We start from the raw sequence: 20,872 nt of genomic DNA, 5'->3' as shown, positions 1-20,872 counted from the left end.
GAGAAAAGGTCTTCCACCTGATGGTTCACTCCCCAAATGGCCGCAACAGCTGGAATTGAGCTGATCCAAAGCCAGGAACTTCTTTGGGGTCTCCCATGTGGGTGTAGGGGCCCAAGGACTTAGGCTATCTTCCACTGCTTTCCCAGGCCATAAGCAGAGAGTTGGAGCAGAAGAGAATCAGCCAGGACAGGAACTGGTGGTCATTTGGGATGCTTGCACCACAGGTGGAGGCTTAGCCTACAGTACCACAGTGCCAGTCCCCAATCTAGGTTTTCTCTATGAGTAGCAAGGGACCCAACCACTTGAGCTATCACATGCTGCCTCCCAGAGTCTGCACTAGCAGGAAATGAATTGGGAGCAAGTTGGAAATTGAAACCACTCTGACGTGGTGTATAGACTTTGTAACTGTCTCAACTCCTAGGTCTAATGCCTGCCCCTGAAATATTTTTAGCTGCATGAAACTGTTAGCTGTTACTCAAAAGGTAAGGGTAGACTCTTCTACAAGGTAAGTAACTTGTCGAAGAATCCTGTGGGTGGGACCTCTCAGTACAGGCTGAATTTTAAGTCTGGTCTTTGGCCTCACAGTCCACAATCTTTCTAAAAGAACAATCTCTAAAATCAGTACACTTTGATGGCATAGTGTCTGCAACTACAGGAACAACTGCCATTTTTTCCTACAAATTGTAAAGTCTGTAAAGTTGATATCTTAAAAGTTGATTATATGTGCAGGAAATGAGATAACCACTTTTGCTGTGGTTATCATCAACTCTGAGTTTTCATACTGGAGATCCATGGTGTAGAATTGAAAATTTTCTCAAATTGTGCTGACCTTGCTAGAATTGGATAAATTCTGTATATGCCAAGTATGAATGATACATACTTGAATACACAGTTTATTAACTGTACAAAGCTATGACTTACCAATCAGGCTTGTAGACCTACACCCTTACCCAAAACAAGTAGACTCTTTCCAGTTTTATTTTTTATCCTAAAGTTGAATGTTTCCTATTGGATGTGAGTTCAAATAAGTTGATCTGAGTAGCTTTTCATTTCTGAATTAAAACTATGAAAATCCAAAAAAAAAAAAAAAAAAAAAACAATGTCTAGCCACAATTTTGTTTCTAGAATTCCTATCTATCCAGGTATTTCAATGCCTCTGTCTAAGAGTATAATTCTTCCACTGTCTCCAACCTCTATCAGTAAATATTGAGGAATGTAGTGGAAGAGAAGGGTAGGATGGAGTGAAGACAGAGACAGAGTATTTTTGAAAAACTCCATTTTGGAATTTTGTGACTACACTTGCTTGATGTCCTTCACAAGTGACACTGGCAAACTGGACCTTATCAAATGGACTAATTTATTCAGCAAATTCTTACTGAGGGTCTTCCTGGTGCAATTCACTGCCACTGGGTGAGGAAAAGATGGTAGGAACTAGTTTCTGGCAGATTATTAAATGGAAGATCACAGGCAAAATCACCCTATTTAATATCTGAACTAAACTCTAGGTGTTCAGAGGAAAATGACTATGACTGACCAAGAAGAGGGAAGTAGTGGTATCTGGGCAGGACATTGTATTGGAGTGTTTTGAGAAAGTTGAACAATAGAACAGCTTGATCGAAGGCAGCATTGAAGCACTCTAGCATCTTCTAAAGTGGCTACTGTGATAGGGCTGGCCTGTGGTGGAGGATGCCATGAAATGGGCTGGTCTTCTATTTGCTATAGGTCAGTCCAGCTCTGAGATGACTGAGACACCTGAGCATTCCATGTGCCCTGTGCCTATGGCTCTAGACCCATGCCACCCTCACCCACATACCTACACTTAGAAAAATCTCCAAGTGGACCTAACGCACTTTTTCCTTAAGGGGAGATACAGGTGAAATAACAAAAGAGGGGATAACCAGGTTTGTATGAGGATTCTGAGCATCCCAGCCACAAGAACACTTCTAGTGTGGTTGCCATCTATTTGGATGATCTGGAATCCCTAGACATGGGCCTCAAGTATACATAGGGCTAAATTTGTGCTCTCCAGACTGATCCCAGATGTGATTTCTCTTGGTCTCTATGCTCTAGGTATACACTCTATGGCAGGTCCAATGAATTGGTGCAGATGAGCCTACTCAGGCCAGCTGGGGATGTGAGGTGGTTTTGAGACCACCCCATCCTCTTCCAAAGACTGAGATGCAAGAAGAAAAAAAAAAATCACTAACTTAGGAAAACCAACACTAAAAAGTGTCAAATTAGCAGCACTGAAGATGGAATTGAAATGGTGAACAAGAGCAGGTAAATTGGAAGCAGATCTACTTTGAATCAGCCTAAAATACTTCTATTACCTGGGAGATAGTCAAGACCCCCCCCCCCTTTAAGATTTATTTATTTATTTAAAAGAGTTACACAAAGAGAGGAGAGGCAGAGAGAGAGGTCTTCCATCCCCTGGTTCACTCCCCAAATGGCCGCAATGGCTGGAGCTGTGCCGATCTGAAGCTAGGAGCAGAAGCTTCTTCTGGGTCTCCCACACTGGTGCAGGGGCCCAAGTACTTGGGCCATCTTGTACTGCTTTCCCAGGCCATAGCAGAGAACTGGATCGGAAGTGGAGCAACTGGGTCTCAAACTGGTGCCCATGTGGGATGCTGGCACTTCAGGCCAGGGTGTTAACCCGCTGTGCCACAGTGCCGGCCCTGGTCAAGATCTTTTAACACCAGATTTTATTCACTAAATATGTATGGGAAAATGTCATAAGCATGAGAAGGATAAAAATATAAATATCTAGAATGAAAAACCTCAACAAACAGAAGGTTAAATCCTTTCACTTTCTGGTAAAGGTAACTTTGGTTATTATGTCAATTTCCCATGGAAAACAATGAAAAAGGATGTACAGTGTAAACAGTAATGGTTTGTGTCTTAATCTGCAGGTTTATCTAATAAAATGTCAAACTGAGTAGCCTATAAACAAATTTAATTCTCAAACTTTGGAGACTTGGAAGTATAAACAAGGCACCTCAGGTTGTATGTCTGGTAAGGGTTCATTTTCAAGTTCATAGGTGGCACCTTGCTGCATCCTCCAGTGATGACAGAGGTCTCTTGAATTTCTTGTAAGGGCACTAATTCATTCTCTGCTCTGCTCTCATGACTTAATGACCCCCTCCTCCCCACCCTGCAAAGGTCCCACATCCTAATGCCATCCCACTGATTAGGCCCCTTATGCAAAGGAGTTTGAAAGAAGTGATTGGTCACAAGTCAGGGAAAGGAATTCTACCACAGATATGGCAAATGGAGAAATACTGTTTTATCCTTCCTCTTTACATTGGCTCACCTACACCATAAGGGTGTGTGGAGAAGTTCCTGGAAAGCAGTTCAGAGCAGCACATAATGGTGAATTAACATACCACTTTGTGTTTCTTCTGGGTTAAATTCTGCCACGCCTTACCTGTAACAACATTGTTTTCTTCTCTATTATAGTTCCTTCAGCTTCCCTGTAGTAGGTGGAGTTCCCCAGAGAAATTTTAATTGTGATGAAGTATCCTAAGAGGAAGTTTAAATGATATGCCAAACACCTACCCCCTTGCATTTTAAAATACTAATTCTATACTTGAATTAATATATACTCATAGATTAAATATGAAGCCACAAGGCTCCATAAACTTGCTAAATCCCTAATGGGATATTTTAGGTTTACATCTAGTTCTCTTAACAGGTTTAAAGTTCTTTAACATAGAAGTTACCTTCAGGAGAAGGGGCACTCCTGAAGTCAGGATTACAAATTGTTTCTTTGCTAATTATCATTGCTTATTGTCTGTTCCTTCTTTAAATTGCTTGTCTTTTGTGTATCTCAATGTGTCAGGACTACTACTAAAGTAAAAATAATGGTATCTTAACAATCAGAAAGTAATTACCAAGCTACTTCTTGTTGACCTCAGAGAATACAAGTCACTTGGCCTACCTGAAGCTCTGGTGCTTCAGCTGCCTCCTTGTCGCTCAAATGCCTGTTTTATTATTTCTATTAATTTATTTTACTATTACAGCTACCAAATACACCCCCTAATGATGGACATAATTTCCTGAGACAGACCCATGTCAGCAGTGACATTTCTAATTCTTAGACTGATCTTCAATGCTTTGCTGTGGGTTTTGATCAAAAGGGGAGAAAGTGAAGAAAATGGAGTAGCATTCATTTGTAGTAGTAGGGAGTCGAGAGATCATGTTAAATCAGGTTTCAGATATGTCTGTTAACTGATCCTTAGAACTGGTTTGCAGACATCCCCCACCCCATGCATGCTAATGTTTTTGGGAAAAACTAATTCACTACCTTTGTAACTTGAGGCAGAGTTTCTATTTGCTGGTTCACTACCCAAATGCTCACAACAACTGGATGCAGGGTTGGGGGAAACCAAGAGACAGGAACTCAACTCAGAACCTCAACTAGTTGAGCAATCACTGCTGCATTCTAGGGTCCACATCAGCAGAAAGCTGGAGTCAAACTGGAACAGGGAGTCAAACCCAGCCCACTCTAATATGGTATGTGGGCATCTTAGCCACTGGGTGAAACGCTGGCCAAGACAGCTTGACTTCTCAACACTAATCACAATTCTTGATAAGTAGATTACATAACCAACACACCCTTTGTGTATTTAAGCTTTTAACTATGTGTATAACCAGTATTTTGTTAAACCTTGGAACATGTTTTCAAGGTTGCTTCAATCTTTTTCCAGATTGCAACTGTAATTCTCAACAAATGTTAATTTTCTCTGTTATAAGCTAGGCTAATTTTAACAACAAAATTTTAACTAACCAAACAAGTCAGGGAGAGGTTTCTCAGGAAAATGGTTGTGCTAACAATAGAAACCTGCAATAACTGCATTTTACCATAATAAACAGTCTGTGTCTGTTACTAGTATAGCTACAGAGAATGATGCCTTTCTAATTTAGACGCTGTACAAGATTTGGAATGAATGCAAAAGAGAACTGATGCCTCTACCAAATGAACAGAAATTTACCTCTAATTTCTTCATAGTGCCCTGGAACCTCAGTTTTCTGCAAGTTGAATGCAGTTTTCTAATAAACATCTTTCTGTATTACTTGCTGATTAATCTGCGGAGTGATTTGGGCATGCAGAAATGATACAGAATTTTATCTACTGGAGAAATTGCTGGAGACGTGCAAGAGGTAAAACACTTAAAAGCACATCAATTTACATGTGGATATGCATTTTGGGGGTGAATTAATTATTCCTTGTGAAGTACTGGCTGCTTAGTTGAAACTGGCTGAGGAAAATAAAAGTCTAACATTTCTTCAAATATAAGATAGCCCAAATTCTACCTAAGGTTTTCTATGTATGTACCTCCCTACATTTTTTTATGACAATTTTCAAGTACTTAAAAAATGTAAAAACAACAACAACAACACATGGTAGGCAGTCTAGGACTTAAGTTATCAGTTCATATGTCTCCATCTGACATTAGAACATCCTGGTTTTGGCTCCTGATTCTGACATCCTATTAATGCAGACTTTGGTTGGCAGTGATGGCTCAAGAGGGTGGGTTTTTTCTTCCCACAGGGAGACTTGGATTGAGTTCCTGGCTCCCAGCTTTTGGTCCTCTGGCTGCTGTGGGTATTGGATATATGAACCAGTAGGTGGGAACCCTTTCTCTTCCTGCCTCTTAAACAAACAAGCAAATAAAAAACCCACACATACCTTACATCTAGATTACTTGGTTAATAATTGCTTTCCCTTCCTACAAATACATGGATACACACAATTGTCAATATGACATCATGATTCCTAAAGCCTTAATGACTCTCCTGAGAATATATAGCCTCCCATATAGCCATAATATCATGACGATGCCTAAGAAACAGTTACTTCATAATCACAACAAATGTCCAAGTCTTCCCAGTTGTCCCCATAAGTTTTTGTGTAATCTCATCTCCAATCTGATCAAGATGTATGGATTCTATTTGGAGGTTTATGTGTAAATCTCCCCCCCCCCACCTTATCTTCCATGTGGTTTTGATTCATGAATGACTTGAAGAGTCTGAGGCTAACATTACTGCTGCTAAAAATCCAAAGGTGTAAAGATTCTGCAATGTCTTTATTTATGGTGACGGTTTGAATTTCTCATGCACTATAAAAACTTTAAAAAAAAATTATCTAGGTAAAGACAAATTTTTAATTAAAGTCTGAGGCTAGCTAACTAGGGCCAAATGAACAGTATTGCGGTTGATTTCTTCTGAGAGGATTCGTTCTGAGAGGAGGAGCATGGTGGGGGCAAGAGGCGTGGAGTCACCACACAGACCCCAAGAGTCCGGTGAAAGCAGGCCAGAGGCAGGCAGCCCGCAGACTCGTTTATTTCAGTTGCTACAGCTACTTATATAGCCAAGGCAGCCAATCCGGTAAAGGGGTGGTCTATGCCCTAACCAATCACAGCCTGTTGCCAGGCAGTTTCCAAAGCCATCCAGTCACAGCCTGTTGCCAGTCAGTCTCTGTTGCCAGGCAGTTTCTGAAACCATCCAATCACAGCCTGTTGTCAGTCAGGCTCTGTTGTCATGTGGTTTCCAAAGCCATCCAATCACGGCCTGTTGCCACGAAATTTATGTTGTCAGTGGCCATCTTGGCATGACCTCATCTCAGCGGCAATCTTGGCATGACCTTTTCACCTTCTCATTCCACCACAGGACAGCATTGCTAGCTCTACCCTATTTCCTCAGAATCAGGAATTTGGACTGGATTTTTCCTTTCTCTCCCTGCTTGTCCACCCACTCACATCCCAGGAGAAAATTGGCTGCTGTCTGAAACTGCCCACAAATGGATGATTTAGTAAACTGCTTTACCCTGCCTTTGTTCAGGTTGTTTCCTTAAGCAATGGCTAACAACAAGGATACATGTCACCTCTGGTCCAGGCTTGATACAGGTTCTAAGATCCAGGGCCTCATAGGGCCTCTGTGGCTTCAGTAGTGTTGTAAGGCTGCTGATAAGTCTGTTTTTTCAATGGACTGAGTAGCACGATAGGAGCTAGTCCCTTTCTCTTGCCTTTTACTCGTTGCCTTTGTACACACTGCCCAATGTCCAGCATATGTAGAGCTACTTGTTTGTGGAATCAGCACATGAATGAAGCACAGCTCATTTGCGGCTGAACAGTGGAGGGTTGGGGTAGAGTGGTAAAGTGTAGGCCATGGTCCTTGGTGTTCATTCCTTTCACTTTCATCAAACTTTTCCATTAACATACCTTCTCTGACTGTCAAGAACCAAAAAGTCTCAGCTACAATTTCTTCGGGGGCCATTCCTCTCTTTATTAACACTCATTTATCCAGACCCCACCTCCTTTTGATGAATTGAAAAAAAATTTCATTTTATTTGAAAGGTAGAGAACTTTGTCCTGGTATTCTATGTGGGTGGCAGGGGTCCAAGCACTTGGGCCATCTTTTGCCACCTTCCCAGGTACATTAGCAGGGAGCTGGATCACAAGCAGAGCAGCTGGGACTCAACTCTCTGATATGGGGTGCCTGCATCACAAGTGGCAGTTTAACCCACTGTAGCACAATAAAAGCCCTGAAAATTTGTATCTTAAAAAATCAGCAAGTGGTAACTAAACCCTGCTATGTGTGCCTAATATTGTTATGACACAAGTTCCTGCCTTCAAGAATTATACCAGATTTAAATATATCAAAGTTTTTAGAATGATCCAAAGACACTAGTAAATATAAAAAATTCACAACAACTGAAAAAGGTCATCTAATGACCAAGTGTTTCCTCATTTCTAAAATCAGAGAATTTTATCAGGTTATCCTGACAGTCCTCTTATTTATTCTAAATAAATCACCATGATCTTTGAAATTTTATAAAAAATAGCATGAGATGGTATTATGTGCCAGGCACCATCCCTGGCAACTCCTCCAATTTTCACAACACAATGTGGTGGCCATTAATTTCCTACTTGGTAGGTGAGGAAACTTAAGCACAGAGTTGAAGAGTTGCCATGGGCACATAGGGTGGCATGTGAATCCAAGGCTACAGTTCTCATTTGTGCTCCTAACCTCTGTGCCTCACAAACTTAGCCTTCTTGGTTCAAACTTGTAGACTTCCCATCAAGACTTCTGTTCTTTGGGGATTTAGTTTTACTAAATTTACTGGAGTTAGAGAGTGAGAGATCTTCCATCCACTGGTTCACTCTCCAAATGGCCGTAAAGATTGAGGTTGGGCCAGGCTGAAGCCAGAAGCATGGAACTCTATACTTGGGCCATCTTTTGCTTCTTTCCCAGGTACATAAGTAGGGAGCTGGATCATAGCAGAGTTTAGCAGCCAGAACTCAAACTGGCACCCATGTAACATACCGGCATTGCAGGTGGTAGCTTAATCTACTGTGCCATAATGCTGCCCCTTATACCCCTCTTAATTTTGATTCCACAGCTTCCTCAGGATTTCCACATGATGATTCACTAAAACTCTAGTTTCTTCCATGGCTGTTCCTATCTACTACAGGCCTGCACCTGCTCATAATTTCACTCAAACTCCTCAAGGTACTATTGATAGTGATGTGGGACTGAGTAATGAGGGAAGGGATAAGACCAGGGACAGCTTTACACAAGGCAAAGAAACAGCAGTGCTGACAACACACTGAAGTTTCAAGCAGAGTGGCAAATTGAGTCAACAGGTTGAAGGAGGGGAGGAAGAGTATGGTATTTCCGTGTGCCTGAAACCAACTGCTTGGTTTTCCAGAGACTGACAAAGCCCAGAAAAATATAAAGTAAGATTTTTTAATTGAAATAAACTCTTCACTCTGGGTTGTGGCTCTGACCTACTTTATACATTCATTCTCTGGTGGGCTTCCAAATTGTTTTTCACCCACTCGAGAAGGCATGTCAGAATACAAGCAAGTAAACTTGATATGCTCTCAGACATGACCTCAAATGGTTTGTTTTATTTAGAAAGGTCAAGTATCTGAAAAGGCAAGTCTTAACAGTTGCTAGGAATTAATCAGTGGTGTGACACAAACTAGACGTTACTGACATTAATCAGTAGGACAACTGTGAGGTGGAGGCAGTAGTCAATTAACTCTCAGAAGCCTGTAACTTTTTTTTTTTTTAAATACTTGCTGTGAACAGCTTCCAGATGCTACCTAAAGAGTGTTTCCTGAAAGTGCTGAACTGCTTTTAACTTTCATTCTTCCACTGTTTTAAAGAAGCCTAGTGTTGATTCTGAGTTAGGGCCATCTGTGGGCCACACCTTTGTCTCAAAATAATGTAGAAAACAGGAACCACACACTTAACAACAGGTCAGAAAATTATATTTTGAAAGACTAACATGTGTTTCCCTTTTTGTGATTAGCTATTGATATTTAAGATGTTTCTAGTAATTGAATATGGTTATTCTGGTTTAAACCCCATTTTAAAAAAAATGAATTACAGTTGTTACCTTCCAAACCTTAACAGTTACAGTTTTTTCCTCTAAGTACCTTCCAACCATTCCTACATGAGGTGAAGATGCTTTAGAAAAGCAGAAGTAAAGGATTTGGTTGGGGTATGTGATGAGTGGGAATCAGGATCAAAATCCAAGTTCTCAGCAACAAACTTAAGATTGCAAAGCATCCACTTGAGCTTGATTGTACTTGAAGGATTTGTGTCCCCCAAACAAGAAGTTCCTGTCTCTGCTTTGCTTTGAGACCTGGCTGAGGGTATTTCCAGGAGTTAATCCTGATTATTTTTACATACTTCTAAACACTACCATAGAACTTCTGAATCGACTTCAATTTTGCGCTTGTTATTTCCTGAGAATGAGTTTCCTCTCTCCATGTGACCTGGGATATCCTGAATATGGACACTTCTGTTTCTGTGTTCCCATCACCACTCCCTCCACACACAGCCCACTATCTTTTTAAAGATTTATTTATTTGGGGGGCTGGCACTGTGGTGTAATGGGTAAAGCTGCCGCCTGCGGTGCTGGCATCTCATATGGGCGCCAGTTTGAGTCCCAGCTGTTCCACTTCCCATCCAGCTCTCTGGAATGACCTGGGAAAGCAGTAAAAGATCCCCCAAGTCCTTGGGCCCCGGTACCCATATTAGAGACTTGGAAGAAGCTCCTGGTTTCGAATCTGCACAGCTCCAGCCATCACAGCCATCTGAGGAGTGAACTAGCAGATGCTGGTTCTCTCTCTGCCTCTCCTCTCTCTGTGGAACTCTTTCAAATAAATAAATCTTTTAAAAAATTATTTATTTAAAAGGCAGAGTTCCACAGAGAGAGGGAGAGACAGAGATAGGTCTTCTATACACGGATTCACTCCTCAAATGGCTGCAATGGTTAGGACTGGGCCAGGCCAAAGCTAGGAGCCAGAAACTCTTATCTGGGTCTCCCACCTGTGTGGTAGGGGTGCAAGTACTTAGGTCATCTGCTGCTGCTTTCCAAGTGGGAACCCAGTAGAGGAAAACTTCAGCCTCTTAGCATCAGGATTCAAGGCTGCAAATACTCACTGTATATCAGGAAATACATATGGTTTAAATGCAGACTCAGACCTAAAAACAAGCCAACCTGTAATACTCGGAACTTACAGTGTTCAAGAAAGCTGTTTAAAAATACTTTCCTCTATGGAGGCCAGCGACATGGCTCACTTGGTTAATCCTCTGCCTGCGGTGCCAGCATCCCATATTGGCACCGGTTCTAGTCCCGGTTGCTCCTTGTGGGGAGCAACTCGGACTAGACTATCTGCTTTCCCACAATATGGCGCTGAGAAGGGAGTAACAACTTCTACTCAGCTGCCTCTCGCCAATTTGACTGACTGAGCTGCAGGAGCTGATCTTGCTCCTGATTGGAGGAGAGCAGTGTACTCGGCGTGTGGGTAGCAGAGTTGGGATTGGTGGAAGAGGACTATAAAGGAGGAGAGAGACAACATGCACCAGGAACATCTAAGGGGAACATCTATCTGAAGGAACACCTGTGCAGCCCCCGAGAGAGCCGGCCGGCGGTGTGCCGCTCCCCCGCGGAAGGGGGGAAAGTGGCTAGGGGGAACCGCCCTTCCACGGAGGTAGCCAACCCGGGAAGAACCAGTAGCAAACCCGGGAAGGGCCGAGCAGACAAAAGAACAGCGCAGGGTCCTGTGTCGTTCCTCCACGAAGAGGGGGAGCGACATAATGGTGCCGTGACTCGGATAGGAAGCCTAGGCAGGGTTTAGTGTCATTCCTCCACGAAGAGGGGGAGCGACACTCCTCTTCCAGTCCAGCTCTCTGCTGTGGCCCAGGAGGGCAGTGGAGGATGGCTCAAGTGCTTGGGCCCCTGCACCAGCACGGGAGACCAGGAAGAAGCACCTAGTTCCTGGCTTCGGATTGGCGCAGCACCGGCCGTAGCAGCCATTTGGGGAGTGAACCAATGGAAAGAACACCTTTCTCTCTCTCACTGTCTATAACTCTACCTGTCAAATAAAAAAATAAAAAATAAATAAAAATACTTTCTCTATGAAGTAATTACACTTTAGAAGCCTTGCAAAAAGAGGCCAAACAAGAAACAGGAGCAGCTTCCAGAGGGAGGGGATGCTCAGAGCTTTCTCATTCTCAAATGGAAAGGGGCACTGAGCGTTACCTCTTGAAAGCTCAATACATACCAGCACCCTAGCACTGCTGATTGCTATCTGTGAACTTCAAAACATTACAGAAATTTATATAGCTCTTTCTAGTTTCCAAAGGGTGCCCACACCCATTACTTCATTTGAATCCTCATGAATACCCTGCCAGGGGTAAAGGACAGGTTTCATCATCCTCATTTTATAAAGGGACACTGAATCTCCAGAAACCATGCTTCATGACCCAGTTCTTTGCTAATACACCTGGTAAAACAGTAGAAGATGGTCCAAGTACTTGGGCCCCTGCCATATATGTGGGAGACTTAGATGGAATTCTTGGCACTTGGCTGTGGCCTGGCCTTGACCTGGCTGTTGCAGCATTTGTGAAGTAAATCAGCAGATGGAAGACTACTCTCTGTATCTCCCTCTCTGTGTTTCTCCTCTTCTTCTCTTTCCCTCTGTTGGCCACTCTGCCTTTCAAATAAACATTTTATATGAAACTGGACCACATAAAATGGCATTTCCTAAAATCTAGGATGGGACTGGCCCCTATCTACTGCCCTTTAGAGAACACAATTCCCTTAAATACACCCTACACCATCTAGGGGATTATGTGTCCTTTCCCATGTAGATTGATCCTGTCACTCTATTCCCTTCAACCAGGGCAGATACATTTGCAAAAACATATGCACAATAGAAAAAAAAAAAACCTTAAATGTCCATTAATTGATGAATGAAAAGTGGCATACCCAGAATGAAATATATTTCAGTCATCAAAAAGAATGAAATGTTTATTCAAGCATATGGATGGACCTTGAAAATTATGCTGTGGTCAGTGTTGTGTTGTAGCAGGTTAAGCTCCAACTTGCAGCTTCTTGTGATGTTGGCATCCCATAGTGAAATGCCAGTTGAGTTTTGGCTGCTTTGCTTCCCATCCAGCTCTCTGCTAATACATCTGGGAAGCAGCAGATAATGGCCCAAGTATAAAAGTTCTTGCCACCCTTGTAGGAGATCTGAATAGAGTTCTTAGCTCCTGGCTTCAGTCTGGACCAGCTCTGGCCATAGTAGTCATTTAGGGAGTGAAATCAGCAAATGGAAGATACATCTGTCTTTCTACCCTCTCGGTAACTCTGCCTTTCAAAATAAGTAAGTAAAATTATTCTAAGTAAAAGCCAGATACATAATATATGATTCCATTCACGCAAAATGTTCAGATTAGACCAAATGATAGCAAAAGGGGTTGAAAGAAAGAGGATGGGAAGTAATTATTAACAGAAATGAGGTTTCTTTTAAGGTTGATAAATGTTTCTGGTGATGGCGTTAGAGTGTCAAAAGGTTTGAGGAAGGCCAAAAAATCTCAAGGGAAATGTTATACAAGACTTTTATAGTTTGTCCAGGTGTTCTTCAAGGAGAACAGCTGAATGGGCTGGTTGGTAGTTGGGGTTTACCAACTGCAAGAAACTTTCCCTGAGTTCATAAGGTCCCAGGAAGGAGCTGGTTGGCTAGATTTGGTTCTTGTGCCACCTATTTATGACCCAGGTACGAGATGCTCTGACTATCTCAGCTTGCAATGGGATAGAGAGAATGGGTACAGTCATGAAATAATTGGTAGATGACCTGTGGGAAAACTTTTGGGCTTTTGACACAGTAACTGGTTGGGTGACAGAAGTATTTGCTGATAAAGAGGATGCTGGGAGAGGAAATGGACTATATTGATGAAGCTTAAGACACTTTAATTAGAGATATCTTCAAAGAGACCAAGATGAAATGTCAAGCACGTAGTTGGACATATCAGCCTGTAAACAGAAAAGGAGCTTAGAGATGCGTATTTGGCTGTTTGACGTAAAATTATTAATGAAAGCCAAGGGATTTCTATGGAGTTACCTGAATTAAAATTGAGTGCTTGGAAAAGTTACTGTTCTAGGGAGCCTAATATATAAATTTTGCAGAGGAAAAGTCAGGAAGTCTGAGAAGGAGCAGCCAGAGAGTAAGGAGGAACCCAAGAGAATATGGTGGTGTGGGAGTTGGGGAGAAGAAAGCTGGGGAAAAAAAAGTGAATGGCTGAATGTAAAATAAGTTGCTAAAAGGTGGGGCTGGCAATGTGGCACAGTAGGTTAAGCCATGGCTTGCAATCCCTGATGAGAGCTGGGTTGAGCCCTTTCTGCTGCTGCATGTCAGCTCTAGTTCCCTGCTAATGCAACTAGCAAAGCAGTGAGAGATGGTCCAAGTACTTGGACTGCTGCCACTCATTGTGGGAGACCCAAATGGGGTTCCATGCTCCTGGCTCTGTCCTGGCTAGGAGCGTGGGGAGTGAACCAGCAGATGGAAGATTCTCTCTGTCTCTTTCCTTTCTCTCCTTCTGTAACTATACCTTTCAAATACATATATCTTAAAAAAAGAAAAAAAGCTAAAAGGCTCAAGATGAAGAAAGGAAATGAGTGTGCCTCATTTTCTTTTGGGTCAGAATTTTAAAAAGATTTTCCAGGGTAAAAGAGGATATAAAAAATAGTACATATACAAATTGACCTTTGTACCTATCAGGCTTCAGACTACAATTTGTAGAACGGACACTTGCTAAGGTAGGAAGAAGCCACCAAGATACTAGTTTCTGAAATAAATTTAAAATAGTTATCTGAAAAATATGTCTCAAAAATTGTGGGAAAATGGCCAAGACCTCCAAAGTAAAGCTAAATAACTCTTATGTCCAGTTTATTAAAACTATCAGCTTACTCACATGCACAAGAATAAAACCAGAACCCTATCTCTCAACATATACAAAACTGAAGTCAAAATGGATTATACTTAAAATATATGAAAATTTCATGGAACTACCAGAAGAAAACAAAGGGGACATTTTTAGGACTTTGGAATGGGTAAGGATATTTTGATAAGATCCCCAATGCACAGGAAACAAAAGCAACAATAAACAAAGGGGATTTTATCAAATGAAAAAGCTCCTGTGCCATAAGGAAAGAACAGAGTAAAGAAAAAATCTACAGAATGGGAGAAAATATCTGCAAGCTATCCATCTGATAATGGTTAATATCCAGATGATATAAGGAACACAAATAATAACAACAAAAAAACACAAAAGATTTGATTACAATAGATTGGCAATAGATCTGAATTTGCCATTTTTTAAATGGACATACAAATGGTCATCAGGTATAAGAAAAATGTTCAACATAACTAACCATCAAGGAAATGCAAATCAAACCTACAATAAGATATCACCTTACTCTAGTTAGAATTGCTATAATCAAAAAACCAAAAAAACAGCAAGTGCTGAGGCAAATATAGAGGAAAGGGAGGCCTTACACACTGTTGGCAGGAAATAAACTAAGAGTGTCATTGTGGAAAATGGTATGGAGGGGCCTCAAAGAACAAAAAATTGAATTAAAATATGATCCAGCAATCCCATATTACTAGGAACATATGCAGAAGAAATGAAACCAATATAATGAACACATGCACACCCATGTTTACTGCAGAACTATTCATAATAGCTAAGAAATGGAACAAGCTAAGTGTTTACCAATTGATGAATGAATGAAGAAAATGTGGTATACATATACCACAGCATGCTATTCAGCCATATAAAGGGATGGGATCCTGTCATTTGAGACAACATGCATGAACCAGAAGACATTATGTGAAATGAAATAAGCCAGGTACAAAAGCCAAGTATTGGTGATCTTACTCATTTGTGCAATCTAAAAGTATCTGATCTTATAGAAGTTGAGAGAATAGTAATTGTTAGGGCAAAGGAAAATAGTGGGAAGGGAAAGAAAAGGAAATGTTGGTCAACAGGTACTAACTTGCAGTTAGACAGGTGAAATAAATTCTGGTGTTCTATTGCACAGTAAATATAGGTAGCAATAATGTAATATATATTTCAGAAAAGCTAGGAGAGAGGATATTGAATGTTTTCATCACAAATAAATGATAAACATTTGGGAAGTCTGATATACCTACTCCAATTTGAACATATGCAAAGTATACATATATTAAAACATCATATGGTATTGCATAAATATGTAAGTTTAAAAAATTACTTAACTACCAGTTGCACTGAATAGAATAGGAGCCAGAATAGATAACCCAACAAATTGGAATCACAAGCTCTAATACATTAGTTTTGTGGGAGACTGTGGACTAGCTAGTAGATCTCTGGGACTTTTTTCCTCCCCTAGTTGGAAAGGCTGGAAATGTAACTCCCAACTGCAGTTTGGTTTGGCCAATTAGGAATCCTTGAGCTAGATTTGGAAGACAAAAGTGAGGTGGGCCATTTTCCTGCTGTTCTGATGTAAACATGAGGCTTTCATGAGGAGAAGAATCCAACTGTTATAAAATGCACAGCCACACTCTCCTGATGTCTGGTCCCTCCACCCAAATGACTGTCCATGAGATTCTACCTGCTGGTCCTTAGATGGAGTGATTGATACAAAAATCTCTAGCCTACTCTTAGTATTTATTGTGAAGGCAGAGCATGATCAGCAAGATCACACTTCCATCTCAGCTGGTGTTGATTCCTGTAATGTCAAAAAAGTTTGACTTAGAGGGCAAATGACAAATGGGGAAAGCAGTTTCAATGAAGGCTTACATTCTATAGAGTCCTTGCAAATAAATAAGATGAATTAAAATAGACAATTCACAGAGATGACACCTAAAAAACAGACTCATCTTTACTAATCAACAAAATATATTTAAAACAGCAATACATAATCTTACTCCCATGAGATCAGCAAATATGACAAAAAAACACTGAAATGGTGCTGGAAGGATATGAAAAAAAATGGTATCAAAGCAATGTCACCTGTTTATAGATCTCTCTATAAAATGCACCAAGTCTTCCACAATGAGTGCACCTGCTGATACCAGTTCCAGGAGTTTATGGAGAGGAAATAGTTAAGTACAGAGATTTAGCTGTAAGTAATTTTGCAAAGGTGAAAACATGGAAATAACTGAAATATATAAAAACAAGTGAGAATTATGTTTTTACAACATAAAAGCCAGTTATAATATGATGTCAAGTATGCATATATAAACAGAACAAATCTGGAAGCCTTGATTATTTTGCCTACTGGATATACAATAGTTTTTGTTTTTACTTCACTTTTTAAATTTTTTTATTTTTTATTTGACAGATAGAATTGTAGATAGAGAGAGAGACAGAGAGAAAGGTCTTCCTTCCATTGGTTCATTCCCCAAATGGCCACTACGGCTGGTGCTGCGCCAATCCAAAGCCAGGAACCAGGTGCTTCTTCCTGGTCTCCCATGCAGGTGCAGGGGCCCAAGCACTTGGGTCACCCTCCACTGCCCTCCTGGGCCACAGAAGAGAGCTGGACTGGAAGAGGAGCAACCGGGACTAGAACCCCGTGCCCATATGGGATGCTGGCACCAATTAACCAAGTGAACCATGGCTCCGGCCCCTTTACTTCACTTTTTGTGGATATTATTTTTCTGCAATAAAGGTACATTTTTATAAATTTTTTACAAAACTGACTTGTGTGAAAACAAAAAGCAGAGGAGAGCATGTCTGAAATTAATCAGTAACTAATCATTATTACATAAACAATTAGATACTAGCATCTACTTTATTAGATTTTTCTGCCTTCAAAGGGAATAAGACCTACAATAAGAATAGAATTGAGTTACAAAAAACAAAGTTAAAATTCAGGTATACCTGTCTTTGAATTATGAATTCTGTACTTGTTACATATGTATATGTGTGTGTACTGAACAATATTTGGAAGAATACTCATTAAATTTAAAAGAAGTGGTTCCAGGGCTGGTGTTGTGGTATAGCAGGTAAAGCTGACACCTGCAACACCACCAGCATCCCATATGGATCCCATATGGATGCTGGTTCATATCCTGGCTGATCCACTTCCTATCCAGCTCCCTGCTAATGGCCTGGGAAAAGAAGAGGAAGATGGCCCAACTGCTTGGGCCCCTGCTACCCATGTGGGACACCCGGAAGAAGCTCCTGGCTCCAGCCTGGCCCAGCACTCTCTGTTGTGACCATCTGAAGAACAAACTAGCAGATGGAAGATCTCTCTCTCTCCCTTCCTCTCTGTAACTCTAACTTTCAAATAAATAATCTTTTTTTCTTTATAAATAAACCTTTAAAACAAATTCATAAAATAGAAAACAGTGGTTTCCTTCAGAAGGACACAATTAGAGGAGGAGAGGACATAAAATCTTTTTTTCACACAATTGTTTAGTTTCGTTATATGCATTTAAAACCTAAAAAGTAAATATGGTTATACTTATGAAAATACTTAGAAACATGAACAGTAGTTATAGCATGATTAAAAATCACAAGGTAAAACTTTAGGTATTATAATTAAAGTTTATGTAATTGCAGGTAAGAGTGGCCTAGATAAGAATGTTTTATAGTGAAAGTAGTTGTTGAAATTCATTCATTCATTTGTTTGTTCCGCAGTTAATATGGTCCATGCAACTATTCTAGGCACTTGGGATATGGCAGAAAATCATGCCTCCCTTCATGGGACTTAAATTCTAGTAGGCACAGACAAATAAGTTATAAACATGAATACAATAAGTATGTTAGGAGAGGATACTTGAGTATTATGGAAAGAATGGAGTGTAAGAGGTCGGTTTAGTAGTTTGAGACCAGAAGTGACATCTGAGAAAATATCTGAAGGAGGGGAGGGAGTCAGAAGTGTTTTATAAGCAGAAGATAGCCAGTGCTAAGGCCCCGAGGTGGGCTCACAAACAGCAGTAAGCCCAGTATCACTGAGACAAAGGGGAGAACAGTCTGGTAAGCAAGCCAGTTGGTGTTGGGGTCTGTTGGCTATTGTAAGGACTTGGGTATTTTAATTTCAAGTGAAATTAGGGGTCACTGCAGGATTTTGAGCAGAGAAATGTCAGGACCTTTGTGGCTGCTATGTATTGATCAAGGTACTATGAGGAAGGAGAGGGATGAAGGCACTGCCCACATGCTGAGGTGCTGATGGTAACACACCGTGTGAAGGTAGAGTCAACAAGATCTCCTGACAGACTGGGTAGAAAATGGCTCTGGTGTTCTGGTTCCCATTAATTCAGAAAAGAAAGACAACCGGGTAGCACAAGTTTGGGGATGGAGGAAGATGAGGAAGTATCTGTGACTGTATTGTTAACACTTGAGAGTAGTAGCAATATATTTTAAGGCTGTTTCTAATATTAAGATATCATTGCAAAGTAAAAAGAAAAATATCTTAAGACCCCTGAGCCAGCAATTATTACATTTCTAGAATTGACAGAATATATCCCAGAAGACTGGAACCTAGGTTTCCGTTTTCAACATGAGAAAATCACAGACACTGCCAATCCATCTACCATCCAGGCAATAATCTAGTTACAGGCATATGAATGGCAAAAAACAGTAGCTCCCCGTGGATCCAGTTTGAGATTAAGAGAAAGAGCAACATATTTAGAAAAAAAGTAACCGCGGGGTTTTGAATTCTAGTGTTTGCAGGAGTGGAAAGTTTGAGACAGTGGCGACACGGCAGACTACTGGTTGCTGCGACAGAAGGGACTCTCCGGACTTGTCAAGGCAGTCAAGCCTCTGTCACTCATAAGATCACTGTGGTCAACCTGTAGGTGCGCAGTTAATACCTGTAAAACCCTCAGCGCTCTGTACTGCGGTGCGTTATGCTGGGTGGGAGGGGCGTGCAATATTTGTTTCTTTAATTTTTATTTTTAGACACCAGAAAGATCCTGCTTCATTTAAAGATGCGAGAAAAAGGGATGAACAAAACCAAGCAACTTTCTTCTGGTATCTGCTACACAAAGTGCTCAGGACCTAATCGCACAGGCACAGACCTCCAGGCTTTCTAAATTGATTCTCGAGATTGGCAACGGGAAGCCGCCGCCTTTTCCAGAAGCCTGGTTAACCGAGCCGTTGCTAGGCGACCCTCGGACTGCGGGACAGGCGGCCCGCACACCTTCCGCTTACTTCCGCGCTTCTCGCCTCGCCCCGCCCCGCTAACGCTCAAGTCCCACCCAGCCAGCAGTCCGAACGTCCGGGCTCGCGACAAACTGAGGCACTGCGACGCATGCGTTCTTCTTCTCTGTGTCCCACGTGACGAACGCGCTCTCGGCCGTAGTCTGCCCCGCCCTCTTTGTTCGGCCGCTTTTCAGCATCCCCATCTCCCGTTTCCACACTGACCTGGTTCTACCCACACTTCGTCGTCAGCCCCGTGAACAGTGACTGTAGAACAACCTCAAACCCTGCAGCTCCACCTCCCCTGCTCCTGTGGTGCCGGTGGTGATGGGCGGGGGAGTGGGGTAGAGAAATATGCGGGATATGGGGAGGTGGCTGTTGCCGTGGGCCCACTTCCGGAGGACGGGCGGAAGTGGTTGCGGTGGTTGGTGGGAGGGGGAAAGAAGCGCGAGGGGAGGGCCAGGACGCTGGGGGTCGAGGGGGTGGGGCCTGGGCCGGCGGTGGGGATCCGGCCTGGGGCCTGGACTGCGATCCGGGGCAGTCTGTGGCTCCCAGCGGAGACAGGGTGAGCGGGATCCAGGTAAGGACCCAGCGCGGTTAGGGAGAAGGTGGTTCGGGCAGCTGTGAGTTGGAGTTGTGAGTACCAGGAGGATCGCAGTGTCACTCCTGGAGAACCGTGAGCGCAAGGTTCGGAGGAAAAGGGTGGGAGGAGTTAAATTCTGGGCGGGGGACATGGGGGGGGTTCATGTGGACGCCACGCCCCTACAGGAAAGAAGGAAGTGTGTGTGTGTGTGTGTGTGTGTGTGTGAGAGAGAGAGAGAGAGAGAATGCGCGAGCGAGCCAGAGAGAGAATAAACTTAGATGGGAGGGGGCAACAGGGACAGGGTTTGGTTTCCCGGAATGAGAAATTGGAACACTGTGAGGCTACTGTAAGCAGGAGGCCTCAAACATTCCAGAGTGCTGTAGGGAGTAGCCCGGGAAGGAGTTTGACAGAAATTGGGAATTATATACCTGGAACAGTTTTCGAAACAGAGTGGGAGGTGAGGAATGAAGGATAAGGAGCATGAAATGCATGTGTAAAGTGTCAGCATTTCGAAAGTGTTAGCGTTTCGCTCTGGAAGAGATTGAGTTCAGTGCAAGAGAGCTGGTGGATTAAAACACATAACACTTTTAAGAAGCTTGGGAGATTCAGTTAGTATGTGGTGCTTTAGACAACTGAAAGACATTCTTTTATCTGTTTTATAGAAGACGGTCTCCACATACATAAATGCTTTTGGTTAATTTTCTCCAGTGAAAATAGGAACAACTTTTGTTTTATTCTGAACCATATCTATGTGTGTATATTGATGAGGTAACTGCTATGTGGTACGATATGTGAATG

General features: G+C 42.0%; 1 long non-coding RNA gene across 1 annotated transcript in view; it reads right to left on the bottom strand.

Annotated features, from left to right (window-relative positions):
* Window positions 1–19,845, bottom strand: part of LOC138845162 (uncharacterized) — a 33,942-nt gene extending 14,097 nt beyond the window's left edge. Inside the window, exon 1 of the long non-coding RNA XR_011381963.2 lies at window positions 19,717–19,845. This is a non-coding gene — a long non-coding RNA (uncharacterized LOC138845162). The remainder of the gene's footprint in view (window positions 1–19,716) is intronic.
* Between the last annotated feature and the right edge of the window lie 1,027 nt (window positions 19,846–20,872).

This window comes from Oryctolagus cuniculus, chromosome 14 (genome assembly GCF_051225735.1).
Source record: "Oryctolagus cuniculus isolate XC-2025 breed Fujian yellow rabbit chromosome 14, ASM5122573v1, whole genome shotgun sequence".
NCBI lineage: Eukaryota > Metazoa > Chordata > Mammalia > Lagomorpha > Leporidae > Oryctolagus > Oryctolagus cuniculus.
This window is presented reverse-complemented; position numbering and strand designations above follow the sequence as displayed.